Below are 16938 nucleotides of genomic sequence, written 5' to 3' on the forward strand. Positions count from 1 at the left end.
ATCAGTGATGAATAGTAAGATGTTCTGGCTTTGCAGAGGGCTTTCTTATGAAGCAGCAAACTATTTCTCCAGGCTAAATGATGATCCTCTAGATTTGTGACACGCCATTTCCTCTCCAGATTACGAGTCATCTGCTTTAGGCTACGTGTTTGAGAATTATACCACGGAGTCAGGTACTTCTGATCTGAGACCTTAGTTTTCACAGGAGCTACAGTATCCAGAGTCGTACGTAGTGAGGAGGTGAAATTATTAACAAGATGATCGACCTCTGTTGGAGCAGCGTTCAGATAGCTGCTCTGCTCTGTGTTGGTACAGGGCATTGAAGATGATAACAGTGGGTGGATTATATTCTTAAACTTAGTTACAGCGCTTTCAGAAAGACATCTACTGTGATAAAGTCTACTCTCCACCGCTGTGTAATCAATTATTGTAAATGTAAATGTTATCAGGAAATGATCAGACAGGAGAGGGTTTTCAGGAAACACTGTTAAATGTTCAGTTTCTATGCATATGTTAAAACAAGATCTAGAGTGTGATTAAAGTGGTGGGTGGGTTCTTTTACATTTTGACAGAAGCCAATTGAGTCTAATAACAGATTAAATGCCATGTTGAGGCTGTCATTCTTAGCATCTACATTAATGTTAAAATCACCCACAATGGGATGGCTGTAGCTCAGGTGGTAGAGCAGGTCAGCTACTAATTGGAAGGTTGGTGGTTCCATCCCAGTCTGCATGCCAAATATCCTTGAGCAAGATACTAACCCCATGTTTCTCTCCGATGTGTACATCGGAGTATGAATGTGTATGAATGTTAGATAGGGAGCACTTAACAACTTAGTAAAAGTGAATGGGTGAATGAACAAGTTGCATAAAGTACTTTGAGTGCTCAGACAGAGTAGAAAACTGTTATATAAGAACCAGTCCATTTACCATACTAGAAAGAGAGAGCAGATTTCTCCTGTTTTGGCTTCCTGTTAAATATAGAATTCAAAATCCTGCTCGTCACATACAAGGTCTTAAATAATCAGGCCCCATCTTATCTTAATGACCTTGTAGTACCATATCACCCTATGAGAGCACTTCGCTCTCGCTCTGCAGGCCTACTTGTTGTTCCTAGAGTATTTAAAAGTAGAATGGGAGGCAGAGCCTTCAGTTTTCAGGCCCCTCTTCTGTGGAACCAGCTTCCAGTTTGGATTCGGGAGACAGACACTATCTCTACTTATAAGATTAGGCTTCAAACTTTCCTTTTAGCTGAAGCATATAGTTAGGGCTGGACCAGGTGATCCTGAATCCTCCCTTAGTTATGCTGCAATAGACGTAGGCTGCCGGGGATTCCCATGATGCATTGAGTTTTTCCTTTCCAGTCACCTTTCTCACTCACTATGTGTTAACAGACCTCTCTGCATTGAATCATATCTGTTATTAACCTCTGTCTCTCTTCCACAGCATGTCTTTTATCCTGTCTTCCTTCTGTCTCCCCAACCAATCACAGCAGATGGCCCCGCCCCTCCCTGAGCCTGGTTCTGCTGGAGGTTTCTTCCTGTTAAAAGGGAGTTTTTCCTTCCCACTTTCGCCAAAGTGCTTGCTCATAGGGGGTCATATGATTTTCTCTGTATCTACTGTACAATATAAAGCACCTTGACGTGACTTTTGTTGTGATTTGGCACTATATAAATAAAATTGAATTGAATTGTCTCAGCTGGTCACCATTCCCACCCAGGTCACGGTCAATGCAGGAGGTCATAGGTCATCATCATGCATTGATCATATATATACACAAATGTTCCTGAGCATTGCTCAAATATTGTTTCTGTTCCAGTTGGTTATAGTGACCATAATGTTGTAGGCTTGACCAAGAAAACGAAACCGTTGAAAACTGCACAAAAGATTATTTTTCACAGATAATACAAAAATTTCAAAGCAGACACGTATATTAATGACGTAAAGGAAATTCATTGGACTGACATCTGCCTTGAGCGTTACCCTGATATGGCATTATCTATGTTTATTGAAAACGTTTGCTACCTGGCTGACAAACATGCCCCCTTAAGAAGATGTACTGTTAAAAAGAACTACACGCCTTGGCTAGATAATGAACTTAAGGCTGCAATGTCAGAAAGGGATATAGCAAAAGTAAAAGCACATAAGTATGTCAGTCCACAAGAGTGGGCAAGATATCGCGAGTTAAGAAAAGCTAAGGACATAGCCAATTATTTTGTGAATTATTACAGCAATAAAATAACAAATTTAAAATCTAATATGAGCAGAGGCGATCCCACCTCATCACAGCGTCTTATACAGGATGTTATCATGAATAATAAGCAATGCCAATTTAAGTTTGAGGCCGTGAATGTGGAGATGGTAGAGCGCTTATTGATATCACTTCCTGACGATACATCCTCCGGCTCTGATAGCACAGACAGTAAACTGCTCAAAGTTACAGCCAAGTTTGTGTCCCTTCTTATATGTCACATATGTAATAGATCTTTGGCATGCAGCTCATTTCCATTGCAGTGGAAAGAATCAAAAATAATTCTCACACCTAAAAACAAGGATGACGTTTTTAATGGTGTCAATAGCAGACCTATTAGTCTGCTCCCCGTTCTAAGTGAAATTATGGAGAGGATTGTCTATGAACAAATTCAACATTACTTAAGAGAAAATCAGTTACTCGCTCAGTTTCAACATGCTTACAAACCTGGTCATTCCACCAGCTCAGCTCTCATTCATATGACAGATAACTATATAAACCTCTATATGATGGGAACTTGGTCGGGGTGGTATTCTTGGACTTTAGTGCTGCATTTGATAGACAAACTAAAATGTTATGGATTTTCACCAGCTGCTTTGTGCTGGGTGGAAAGTTATTTGTCTGGAAGAAGGCAAAGGGTTTATTATAATGGTTATTTCTCCGAGGGGTGTGAAATGTACTGTGGGGGCAAGGCAGCTGCCTCGGTCCACTTCTCTATTCAGTTTTCACAAAAGATCTGCCTTAAACTTTTATTTTGCTTAATTATATCATTAATTGTTTATATATTGCAGTTAGAGTATATTTTCAAAGGTTTATTTTCATGTTCATATACATGTCATCCTATTCTGGCAGCAATCATGATGCTAGGTGAAGAATGTTATTAGAATGGAGGAAGGAGGATGCTTTGCTGCAGTGAAATAAGAATCTTGCAAAAACACCATAAACATGTCACACATTAGTTTCTCTGCCAGCTTATCTGTCGGCACCAACAAAATTAATAAAAATATATCCCAATTATAATTCCACTCCAGCACTGTGGAGTACAGCGATGTTGGTTCCATTAGACTGAACTGATTAAAAAAAATAAGGCCGGCTCTGCTAATGGGACACTTAAAGCTGTGGTGGAGAGGAGGGAGATAAACTGGTATCCATCATGGATATAATACTGAGCCACTAAATCTCTTCTAATATCTTCTCATGTGTTGTTTGACTATAAATTTTATGTCTGCATCTTCATCCTTTTCCTCCAAATCCCAACCTCACCTCAAGGTGCTTTATATTATAAGGTAAAGACTCTATAATAATACAGAGAAAACCCCAACAACCAGAAAGTCCCTAATGACAAAGTCCTTGGCAACAGAGGGAAGGAAAACTCCCTTTCAACAGCAGAACCAGGCTCAGGAAGGAGACATTTTAGTGTTCATTTCCTTTCTTTTAAGAAATACAGGAGAACGACTACCTTTTAAAAGATTTGTTTCATCAGCTGAAATTACAAGTTACAGTGCTGGACCTCCATGTGAGCCAACAGTCTGCTTCATAAAAAGGATGACCCTGTAAGCGGGCAATACAGTGTTATACCACAACAACAACAGGTATTATTACGACCATCTTCTCCTGGGAAATGACACGGCGGTCCTGCCGTCCCTGCCTGGATCTTCCCCTGCACTTCACCTCGTCTCACCTCTGCTCTGAAATAGGCAGGGAAAGAAAAACTCCTCGCTCCCTAACCTTGGTCTCTTAATATCAACTAGCAAGTCAAGCCTGTTGTTTCTACTTCTTATCCAAGTCTAGGACCTTCTGTTCAGACTCCCTAACTTTAACTAGTTATGATGTGTAAGCATGTTTACGGCTGCAACATGTCAGTCTCAATAATTCGATTCAATCGTAGCACTGAATTTATGCTTTTGACCTTTATTACACAGAGTGCCAACTCTTAATGAGGACAACTGCAAAGTGTATATAACAATAACAGAAAACGGCTTCATTTAATCACTTTATTCCTAACAAGAGAGCCTGAGATTAATAATAACAATAATAATAATTATAATAATAATAATAAGGTTAAATGCAAAGTGGTACCTTCCCATCGTGTCAAATCTGACGATTTACAACTTAAAACACTCATAAATATTGTGTTTTATATCCGATTGCCTCAAGGCCTTATGACATCCTCCACACTATGCACTTGAACATAAAACTGATGATTACCTCTTCATTGAATTTTGAGTGTTTTAATCAATCTTGTTACAGTGTTCTTGCTTTCCTGGTCAATGTTGACCGGGAACACTAAAGCAAGAGGTAGGAGGTGAACACAGGAGGGTTATATTGAGTGAAAACAGATGAGTGAAGAAGAAACATTCAGTGCATGGGAAGCCCCCACCAGCCTACACAGTTCAACTAAAGAATGACTCAGGGTCATCTGATCCAGCCCTAACTATATATTTTTTGTAATTAAAAAGGAAGACAAGAATGAAAGTGGAGTTTTGAAAAAAGAGGGGTTTAAATGTAATCGATTGAGACATTAGGATTCACGGGGGATAATCTGGAAGTGCTGCTAAGCCTGCACCTGGTCAACTTGTCAGAGAACTGTGTCAGAGCCGTCCCCTCTAGGTTGAGTTAAGGAGTTATTAACTTCTTCTCTACATCACACATGTTGACCAGAGGCTGCAAAGTACAGAGACATGCTTTACTTAAGCAGAAGTACAGACTCTGCGTTCAAAAAAGTTGAAGTACTGAAGCAATTTAAATCTGTAATTTAAAGTATTTCATTGAAGGACAATTTTCTATTTGTATGCAAACATAACTAAACATTATAATGATAATATAATATCATTTTAGTTTATGTGTATATAAATGTTATTTATATATATACGTAAATTCTAATTTACAAGCAGTAAAAGAGAGTTTAACCAAAAATAACCATTTTGTGTTGCATACATTGTACAGGCTGACTTTGACTCCACACCTAAACAGAAAATTAGTACAGGCAACAGTTAAACTGAGATTCAGCAGTGAAGAGGAACCTAAAGGTCTGCTGTAGTGCTTAAACCTGAAGAAAAGAATCACACCTCAGGAGAAAGTCTAACGTGGGCTCCAGTACAGGCTGTGATCACCTGATCTGCTGGTCTTTGTGGATTTACACAGGCAAAATCAACAATATGTAAGCAGATGACATCTTTATACAACAGTAGACAGTAAGTTCAGTGAATCAATGTCAGCATCACCAGCTTAAATGCAAGTGAATAGGGGGGTCATGTGACGTTAATGGCAGACTACACTGTTAGCCTCTGCAGTAATTTCCATAGCTTAGTTCTGCAAAATCAACAGTAAAAAACTCTAAAGGATGTTAGCAGTTTAGTACTGTAATTTGCATGTAATTGCGGGAAAATTCCATGAGAATACATTATTATTACGGTAACTCACCGTACTCATGGAAACAGCTGTAAAATACAGCAAATGTAACAATTGGTGATGTTACTGAGATTATACTATTACGCCATCCGGATTTCTGTTGTTTTCTACTGTAGAGTAATTACTTAAATCCTCATTCAGAGTGTATTACTATAAAATGTGATTCACTGTGAAAGCAGTATAACATATAAACTACAATATACAGCATAATTTTTAACTTAAGGAGTAAGTTGCAGCCACACTAAAATTTAATTCCATGAACTGAATGGAACCTCATATATTAATAAATGTATTTGTTTATTCAAACAATGTGAAACATTATTACAGCCCACTTTGTATCAAACAGCCAGTCTCACTCTTACCAAAAAGAATATTTAAGTATACTTTAAAAACTAGAAAACAAGCAAGTATATCTTTAGTTTACTTTGTATGTATTTTCTTCCTTTTTTTTTTGACCAAATTACATTTAAGCATACTTTAAGTGCAGTTAGAAGTATACAGAAAAGTATAAGTACATTTAGTCTATACTTGTAGTATAGTAGTGCTTGTAATATACTATGTAGTATGTAATTTATTTGAAGTATACCTGAGGTTTACTAAAAAGTACAAAGAAATACCCAGCATGCATTGCAGTGCTTTAACTGTGAAATTAAAACAACTATGAAACAATGATTGATGTTTTAAAACAAGAATCTGTCAAAAATCCTTGTGTAATGTCTTTTGCCTTTTGAACAGAGTAAGTGGGGCAAATCATTAATTAAAAAAATGAAATTGTTCAAACCGTGAGTGAAAAGGGTCAATAGTTAATAAACCTCAACTCTCAAAACACTTTCTCACCTGTTCACAATATGATTCTGGTACTTGAACTATGGGTGCAGTTCTCTACAAATGAAGCCTTTGATAGTTAGATCTGGTATCTGGGAAATGAAGAGATTTGTTACATGTGAAAAATATGTTTCAATTGCATTTAAATTACTGTTTTTTAATCAGAAGTAACTCAAATATAAACTAAAAAGTAAATTAATAGTATACTTGTAAGGTTAGTATTGTGATAGTCGAGTATATTTTAATTATACTCTTGTAGACATTATGACATTATGCTAGTACATTTATAGTGAACAAAAAGTACATCTCAAAGTTAATTTCAAGAATACTGTTATGTACTAAAACGGGGGCCAATATAGTCCCAAGAAGCATTATTAGTATACGTACTAGGTAAGGTTGGGAAATATAATTGAAGTATGCTTATTTTTTGTATGGCCAGCAACAAAAACTAATGGCTACATTTAGAGTAATGTTTAAACATGACTTCATTTAGCAGAATGTTGCTTTTTTCCTCTTCTTATTCTTTCTTATACAGGACCTTCATTTGTTTTGTATAAGGTGGTACTTTAAGACACCTCTGCCTAACGAGTGAACTAACCTAATAATATGCTCTGGTCATCATTTTACACAAGTTAAGGTGTCACATCCATGAAACCTACACCACTAACCAGCATCAGTACTACAACTTCACTCTCAAAATTAATAAATTCTGGGACATCAATTCAATTCAATTCAATTTTATTTATATAGCGCCAAATCACAACATAAGTCGCCTCAAGGCGCTTCATAGATACAGAGAAAAACCCAACAATCATATGACCCCCTATGAGCAGCACTTTGGCAACAGTGGGAAGGAAAAACTCCCTTTTAACAGGAAGAAACCTCCAGCAGAACCAGGCTCAGGGAGGGGCGGGGCCATCTGCTGTGACCGGTTGGGGAAAGAGAAGGAAGACAGGATAAAGACATGCTGTGGAAGAGAGACAGAGGTTAATAACAGATACGATTCAATGCAGAGAGGTCTGTTAATACATAGTGAGCGAGAAAGGTGACTGGAAAGGAAAAACTCAATGCATCATGGGTAGGGATGGGTACCGGTGTCCGGTGCCATGATGGCACCGGTTCTGACATAAACGGTAGTAACCAGACCGAAAAGCAGCGCACATTTTGGTGCTTTATTTCGGTGCTTTTTTTTCCTGAGCTGTGATACACTTTAGATTCTAGCCAATCATTTTACGTTTCCGAGGATAGTAGGCGGGGCCAGGTACGTACGTACGTTCTGTTAAAGCAGAGCTACAGATTAAAAATGCCCAAGGCGAAGCGGTTAAAAGTCTGGCTGTACTTCATAGCAAAATATGCAAACTCAGCAGCAATAAGTGCTTTAAGCTGATACTGTGATACTGTCAAAGGAGGTAACACCTCAAATCCGATGAAACACCTGGCGACGCATAACGTTTTTTTTAAAAGCCCAGAAATGCGCCGTATTTGATAGCTTGCTGCGAGACCTCACACCGAGCACATCTACTGCGGGTGGGTTGCCTGTTATGCAACATCCCCCAAAAACACGAAGAGGAGAGTCCTGGCCCCTAGCCCTGCCAGTGTAGCAGAAATGATGACGGATGATGATGGCAGCAGCAGCCGTTCTTCTCTGCGTGAGTAGGCTAACCACGTTATTACATTAATGCATGTAAGGTGAACTAGCAAACAACATCATAGCTACATGCTGCTGTCTTCTTGTTTGATGGCAGATACTCCCTTCACCCTGGCTAAAAAGGCTAAAATGACCAAAGAAAAAGTGGAAAACAGTTAAACATGAGAGGTTTAGGACAAAGTTTGTGTTTTTTCCATTGTTTAAGCACTGCTTCCAGCCAAGAGTGATACCATATATGCCCCATAGCTGCAGAAAAGGCTAACATTGTTATATTTTTACAAAAAACAGCTGAACATGAGAGGTTTTTGGACCAATTTTGTGTTCTCCATTCTTTAAGCACCGGTTTGAGCACCGTTTGAGCACCGGCACCGTTTCAAAAGTACCGATTTGGCACCGGTATCGGATAAAACCTAAACGATACCCATCCCTAATCATGGGAATCCCCCGGCAGCCTACGTCTATTGCAGCATAACTAAAGGAGGATTCAGGGTCACCTGGTCCAGCCATAACTATATGCTTTAGCAAAAAGGAAAGTTTGAAGCCTAATCTTGAAAGTAGAGATAGTGTCTGTCTCCTGAATCCAAACTGGAAGCTGGTTCCACAGAAGAGGGGCCTGAAAACTGAAGGCTCTGCCTCCCATTCTACTTTTAAATACTCTAGGAACAACAAGTAGGCCTGCAGTGTGAGAGCAAAGTGCTCTAATAGGGTGATATGGTACTACAAGGTCATTAAGATAAGATGGGGCCTGATTATTTAAGACCTTGTATGTGAGGAGCAGGATTTTGAATTCAATTCTGGATTTAACAGGAAGCCAATGAAGGGAAGCCAAAACAGGAGAAATATGCTCTCTCTTTCTAGTCCCTGTCAGGACTCTTGCTGCAGCATTTTGGATTAGCTGAAGGCTTTTCAGGGAGTTTTTAGGACTTCCTGATAATAATGAATTACAGTCGTCCAGCCTGGAAGTAATAAATGCATGAACTAGTTTTTCAGCGTCACTCTGAGACAGGATATTTCTAATTTTAGAGATGTTGCACACATGGAAGAACGCAGTCTTACATATTTGTTTAATATGTGCATTGAAGGACATGTCCTGGTCAAAAATGACTTCAAGGTTCCTCACAGCGTTACTGGAGGCCAAGGTAATGCCATCCAGAGTAAGAATCTGGTTAGATACCATATTTCTAATCTTTTCAGCGCCGAGTACAATAACCTCAGTTTGATCTGAATGAAGAAGCAGAAAGTTAGCGGCCATCCAGGTCTTTATGTCTTTAAGACATTCCTGCAGTTTAACTAATTGGTGTGTGTTATCTGGCTTCATGGACAGATAGAGCTGGGTGTCATCTGCATAGCAGTGAAAATGTATGCTATGTCTTCTAATGATGCTGCCTAAGGGAAGCATGTATAATGTAAACAGAATTGGTCCTAGCACTGAACCCTGTGGAACTCCATAATTAACCTCAGTGTGTGAAGAGGACTCTCCATTTACATGAACAAACTGGAGTCTATTAGATAGATATGATACAAACCACTGCAGCGCAGTACCTGTAATACCTACAGCATGTTCTAATCGCTCTAATAGGATATTATGGTCGACAGTATCAAATGCTGCACTAAGGTCTAGCAGGACAAGCACAGAGATGAGTCCACTGTCAGAGGCCATAAGAAGATCATTTGTAACCTTCACTTAAGCTGTTTCTGTGCTGTGATGAGCTCTGAAACCTGACTGAAACTCTTCAATAAACCATTCCTCTGCAGATGATCTGTTAGCTGTTTGACAACTACTCTTTCAAGGATGTTTGATATGAAAGGAAGGTTGGAGATTGGCCTATAATTAGCTAAGACTGCTGGGTCTAGAGATGGCTTTTTGAGTAAAGATTTAACTACAGCCAGCTTGAAGGCCTGTGGTACATAGCCGATCATTAGAGATAGGTTGATCATATTTAAGATCGAAGAATTAATTAATGGCAGGACTTCTTTGAGCAGTTTTGTAGGAATGGGGTCTAAAAGACACGTTGATGGTTTGGAGGAAGTAATTATTGAAGTTAACTCAGAAAGATCAATTAGAGAAAAAGAGTCTAACTTAACATCAATGGTACTAAGAGTAGCTGTAGATAATATTACATCTGTGGGATGATTGTTGGTAATTTTTTCTCTAATGATAAAAATTTCATTTGTGAAGAAGTTCATGAAGTCATTACTAGTTAACGTTAAAGGGATGGTTGGCTCAAAAGAGCTCTGACTGTTTGTCAGCCTGGCTACAGAGCTGAAGAGAAACCTGGGGTTGTTCTTATTTTCTTCAATCAGTGACGAATAGTAAGATGTTCTGGCTTTGTGGAGGGCTTTCTTATAAAGCAGCATCTGCTTTAGGCTACGTGTTTGAGAATTATACCACGGAGTCAGGTACTTCTGATTAGAGACCTTAGTTTTCACTGGAGCTACAGTATCCAGAGTCGTACGTAGTGAGGAGGTAAAATTATTAACAAGATAATCGACCTCTGTTTGGGTAGCGTTCAGATAGCTGCTCTGCTCTGTGTTGGTACAGGGCATTGAAGATAATAACAGTGGGTGGATTATATTCTTAAACTTAGTTACAGCGCTTTCAGAAAGACATCTACTGTGATAAAGTCTACTCTCCACCGCTGTGTAATCAATTATTGTAAATGTAAATGTTATCAGGAAATGATCAGACAGGAGAGGGTTTTCAGGAAACACTGTTAAATGTTCAGTTTCTATGCCATATGTTAAAACAAGATCTAGAGTGTGATTAAAGTGGTGGGTGGGTTCTTTTACATTTTGAGAGAAACCAATTGAGTCTGATAACAGATTAAATGCCATGTTGAGGCTGTCATTTTTAGCATCTACATGGATGTTAAAATCACCCACAATAATGATTTTATCTGAGCTCAGAACTAAATTCTGAGAATTGAGAGAAATCAGACAGAAACTCTGTGTAAGGCCCAGGTGGACGATAGATGATAACAAGTAAGACTGGTTTCTGAGTTTCACAGCTGGGGTGGACGAGGCGAAGCATCAGGCTTTCAAATGAATTAAAAGTCTGTCTTGGTCTTTCATTAATTAATAGGCTTATGTGAAAAATTGCTGCCACACCGCCCCCTCGGCCTGTGCTTCGAGGTTTCTGGTAGTTAGAATGACTCGGGGGTGTTGATTCATTTAAACTAACATAATCATCCTGCTGCAACCAGGTTTCTGTAAGGCAGAGTAAATCAATTTGTTGATCAATTATTAAGTCATGTACTAACAGAGACTTGGAGGAGAGAGACCTAATATTTAATAATCCACATTTCACTGTTTTACTCTTTGGTTCAGATGTGGATACTGTATTGTTCTTTCTTTGTAATTGTTTATGTTTAAGTTGTTTGTTGCTGGTTTTTAGTTTGTTTTTTGTCTGTTTGGGAGCTGACACAGTCTCTATGGAGATGGGTTTTTGGGGGGGTAGCAGGAGGAGAGAAGCTGCAGAGAGGCGTGTAAGACTGCAACTCTGCTTCCTGGTCCCAACTCTGGATAGTCATATAACATCAGAAACTGTATTTTTAGCGGTGCATTTTGTTGCAGGACAGACGTTTGTTCATGTTCAATATTGCTCGAGGTGGTTAATGCTCCTTTCGCTGGTTGCCAACCACCATTAAATAACAGCAAGAAGAAAATATTGATCTGCTTCTAATCAGTCTGAAGGTAAGTGTGTTTTCCACTTATTCGAGAGAAGTCCGAAATGTGTTCTTATTACTGTTTGTTTTGACTTTCAAGCTACCAGGATATTTTCATTCAAAGACAAAATGTAATAATATCTATGAATGTGGAGACTCAAAAGACTAGTTGGGTAACAGTTGCCGATGGATTTATGAGACTTGATAGAAACTTGGACGTTTGCAACAGGTGAATCGGTGAACTACCGAGGTTGCGCCCAGGTGTGCAAGCACACCGTACAGGTGTGCTTGTACTACCTGTACGGTGTGGGGTGCTGACTAAGTCATGTTAAACCCATTAAAGCGTCGAGCTCCAATATCTTTTCATTTTTGTGCACTGCTCTCTTGTCTGCACACATTTTCTGTTTATTGAAGCCTTTTGTGAATAATTTTGATCATGTAAAAACTGAGAATTGGTCCCTATTGACAATACTCTTATTTTTTGCATTGCATATGTCATTTAGGAAAGGTAATTGGTCACTGAACTTTTTGCAAATATGTGTATTTCGGAAATTTATATTGTTCAGTTTGCATGTTAAAAGCCACAAACATGTAGCTAACTATAGGCTTTCTTGTGGAACTGAGAACTGTCCTGCCGCTTTCAGAACATTTTCTAACCTTCATTCACATATGCCTAGGAATCACAGAACAAGAAGGGAGACCACTAAGGAGGAGTTTTATAAGTTCACTGGTGACCTCAGCTGTCAAGTTCCTGGATGTGGGTATGCTGCACAAAACTTCACAACTCTTTGTGCCCCTCTCAGATTTCATATCAAAGATGGGGGGAAAGTATTATGTCCATTTGAAGGTTGCTCTAAATACTTCAGTGTCCGAACATCATTTTCCAGCCATATTTCTTGAAAACATAAGTAGACAGTTCAGCAGTCAAGGCAACAAGAAATTGGGGGATTTGCCATAATACAAGGACAGGACACAGTTAATCTATTAGCAGACAGTTGACTTTGTGTCATTTAAAAATGCAGGCTAAAATGCTCTTGCCAACCAGCACCATACAGAGCATCATAGAGGAATTTCAGGATCTTTGCAGCTGTAACAAAAGTAGACACTGAATCCAGGGTTGGGAAGGTTACTTTTAAAATGTATTCCATTACAGAATACAGAATACATGCCCCAAAATGTATTCTGTAACGTATTCCGTTACATTACTCAATGACAGTAACGTATTCTGAATACTTTGGATTACTTAATATATTATCATGCTTTTTACAACAACGTGAATGTACTATTGCTGTGTGATTTATTACTATTACTGAAGGTCCGCGTCTCCGAACTGTAGTAAAGGGACCTCTGACTAATACGGCGGGGTCCCTGTCAGCTCGTAGCCGAAAAATAGCTTTACTTTGTCGTGTGGGTCAACTTTTCTTGCGAGAGACAAAGAGAGGCGTTGAAAGTCTGCTCCAACGGAACTTATTGTTTCCGGAGGAAAACACGAACACGGTGTACAGTCGAGTCTTAATAGCTTACTTACAGCTGGGCTCGTCAGGCACTCTTCTTGGCTGCAGTGGTTATTATTATATTTACATGCTTCCAGCTCCCGTTTTTCCTCGATGACAACTCGTACCTTTCCACTCCCCTTTTTCTCCCTCCTCGCGCTCACAGACACATAACGTGTATGGCAGTCCATTCTCCCTGCAACACGGACTACACTGCCCATGATGCTACATTCTTTAGAGCTATGCTTGTAGCATTCTGCCTGTTAGCTTAGCACAACAACAACAACAACGAAAAGGCGCTCTGTCACCCAGGAAACCCACAGTCGCAGAGAGAGAGAGAGCGTCGCTGTCACGGCTGGCGGCGTGAGCCGTGTGGTGTAGGAGGAAAAGGACCCAAAATGCAGGCAGTTGACTGGTGATGAGAATGAAGTTTTATTTGCAGAAGTGGAGCGACTGAACAGGTAGTGAGACAAGACGAATGACTGAAAAAACCTAGACTGGGAAAACTAAATAACAAACCTAAGCATGAAACGGGGAGCGGAGAATGCAGAGAGACGTAGTTACACCGAGAAACACAGACGATCCGACGATGAACAGAAGCCAACACACACTATAAATACACACTAGGTAATGAGGAGATGACATGCAGGGGTGGACACAGCTGATACTAATGGACATGATGAGAGGCAGACCTACAAAGTAAAACCAGAAACACCCAGACTGTTTTGCAACAAAAACACAGGGACCTGAACGGAGCACAGAGGGGAGACACAGGTAGGGATAATAAACACGACAACCAACCCAAAGAATTAATACAGAATCAGAATAAACACCAAACACAAGATGAACCCAAAAAGAAACACAAAACGCTGGGTCAACGACCCAGGATCATGACAGTACCCCCCCCCCCCCCTCCCCTCTCAAGGGCGGGCCCCAGACTGCCCAACAGAAGCACAAAAAACGGCCAAAAACAGAAAACAACCCAACCAGGGCGGGCGGCGGGGGACCAGGAAGGAGGGACAGAGCCCAGAAAGACCCAGAAGGTCAAGTTCAGGGGGCTGACCCGGAGGCCGACAGCGCAGGAGGCCAAAACAGTTCAGTTCTGGGGGCCGACCGTGTGGACGGCAACTGCGGCGACGGGCAAACAGTTCCGGGGGCCGGCCACGCGGAAGGCAGTGGCGGCGACAGAGCAGATCCGGGGGCCGGCCACGCGGAAGGCAGTGGCGGCGTTCAGGGGGTGCTCAGGAGGGCGTCCACGGTGGCGGAGATGCCCAACAAGCGGCCCGGCAGATGACAGATGATGAGGAGGCGGTAGTAGGGGACCTGAAGGCTGCGTGGCCCCTGCAGCCCCAGGCGAAGCGGAGGCTGGACCAGACGAGGCGGAAGCGGAGGCTGGACCAGGCGCGGCTGATGAGGATGATGAGGATGATGAGGATGCGGAGGCTGGACCTGATGAGGATGATGAGGATGCGGAGGCTGGACCAGGCGAGGCTGAAGCAGAAGCTGGACCAGGCGAGGCTGAAGCAGAAGCAGAAGCTGGACCAGGCGAGGCAGCAGCTGATGAGGAGGCTGAAGCTGGACCAGGCGAAGCAGCTGATGAGGATACTGAAGCAGAAGCCGGACCAGGCGATGCTGATGAGGGTGCTGGAGCCGGACCAGGCGATGCTGCTGAGGGTGCTGGAGCCGGACCAGGCGATGCTGATGAGGGTGCTGGAGACACGGAGGCTGGACCAGACGAGGATGAAGCGGAGGCTGGACCAGACGAGGATGAAGCAGTGGCTGGACCAGACGAGGATGAAGCAGTGGCTGGACCAGACGAGGATGAAGCAGTGGCTGGACCAGGCGAAGCGGATGAAGCCAAAGCAGACGCTGGACCAGGCGAGGAGGATGCTGAAGCAGATGCCGGACCAGGCGAAGCTGATGACACTGATGAGGAGGCCGGACCAGGCGGAGCTGATGAAGCTGAAGCTGGACCAGGCGACGGCGAAGCTGATGAAGCTGAAGCTGGACCAGGCGACGGTGTGGGTGAAGACAGGGAGGCTGGACCAGGCGACGGTGTGGGTGAAGACAGAGAGGCTGGACCAGGCGACGGTGTGGGTGAAGACAGAGAGGCTGCAGCAGGCGACGGCGTGGAAGCCGAAGACTGTAGCGCTGCAGGCGTGGAAGAAGCTGCTGCTGCCCGCGACGTGGATGAAGCTGCAGCTGGCGAGGATGATGAGGCTGCAGCTGGCGGCTGGACGGGCTCCTCAGGCCCTCCAGCTGACGAGGCAGGACGCTGGACAGGCCCCTCGGGCCCCCCAGCTGACGAGTCTTGGGGCTGGACGGGCTCCTCGGGCCGCCCAGCTGACGCGGCAGGACACTGGACGGGCTCCTCGGGCCCCCCAGCTGACGAGGCAGGACGCTGGACGGGCTCCTCCGGCCCCCCAGAAAAAACAGTCTCAGAACCAGTGGGCACTGGAGCCCCTGGCACACACAGAACAGAACCAGCAGGTGCGGAGACCTCTGGCAGAGACGGAACAGAACCAGCAGGCCCACGGGCCTCTGGCAAGAACGCAACAGAACCAGCAGGCACACGGGCCTCTGGCAGGAGCGCAACAGAACCAGCAGGCACACGGGCCTCTGGCAGGGACGCAACAGAACCAGCAGGCACACGGGCCTCTGGCAAACATAAAGCAGACTGCAGCTGCACTGAGCAGTGACTCAGCTCAGGCAGCGACAGTCCGGTGCAGTCCTCAGCTGGCTTCTTAACCTCCAGGGGTCCAGAGTCAGCTGGGGGCCGAAACCCAGCCTCTGGGGAGGCCCTGGAGTGTGTCTCAGTCTCAGAACTGGCCAGCTCTTGAGGAATGTTTCCATTGTTATTGGGTTTGTCTCTCTGCTTAGAGTAAGAAGTTGTTGAACTGTCCGTTATGGGTTGGCTTGCATGTACAGGAGGAGTAGGTGAAGGTCATGGCTGAACAGGTGGTGGAACTAATAGCTGACCTGCAACCTGAGCTGGTAACTGAGCTAAGGGCAAGTGAGCAGCTGATGCTGGAGACTGAGCTAACGGCTGTGCTAACAGTGGGAAAGGCGACTGCTCCTGAACGACCTGCCCTGGCTCCTTAACCTCCAGGGGTCCAGAATCAGCTGAGGAAGGTGGCTCAGCTTCTGGGGAGGCCCCGGAGGGGGTCGCAGTCCCTTGAAAAACAGGGCTAGCATCTCCAATCCTGGAGTCAGTATTAACCGTACCCTTTAAAGCATCCCTGGATTCAGAGGGTGCATGAAGAGAGCCCCTTAAATCCCTGGGACTGGAAAAAATGGTCTCTGAAACCACAGTCTTTAATTTTGCCGCTTCAGCATTAACTGAGACAGTGATATCTGATCCTGAGCCCATAGAAACTTTGGATTCAGTCTCTGGGGTAACACTTTGCAGTTCGGAGAAAGCAGAAAGACAGTCTTTACCACTCACCACAGCTGGCTGTGTCATAATCTCAGAGTCCAGCTGAGGAGAGGAGCGCTGGCGGCGCATACGCCGTTTCTTGCGGGAGGAGGAGGCGGAGAAGACGACAGAGGAGGCTAGTGGTGATGGGGAAAAGGAAGCTGGCTCCTCATCGTCTGACCACATAGCCGCGAGGAAAGAGGCAGGTGTGTAGTGATCAGAGCGGGACGC

The sequence above is a fragment of the Mchenga conophoros genome, linkage group LG5 (assembly GCF_057382185.1).
Source record: "Mchenga conophoros isolate Kocher_MC1m ecotype Shallow Benthic linkage group LG5, M_conophoros_male_GT1.1, whole genome shotgun sequence".
Classification (NCBI taxonomy): domain Eukaryota; kingdom Metazoa; phylum Chordata; class Actinopteri; order Cichliformes; family Cichlidae; genus Mchenga; species Mchenga conophoros.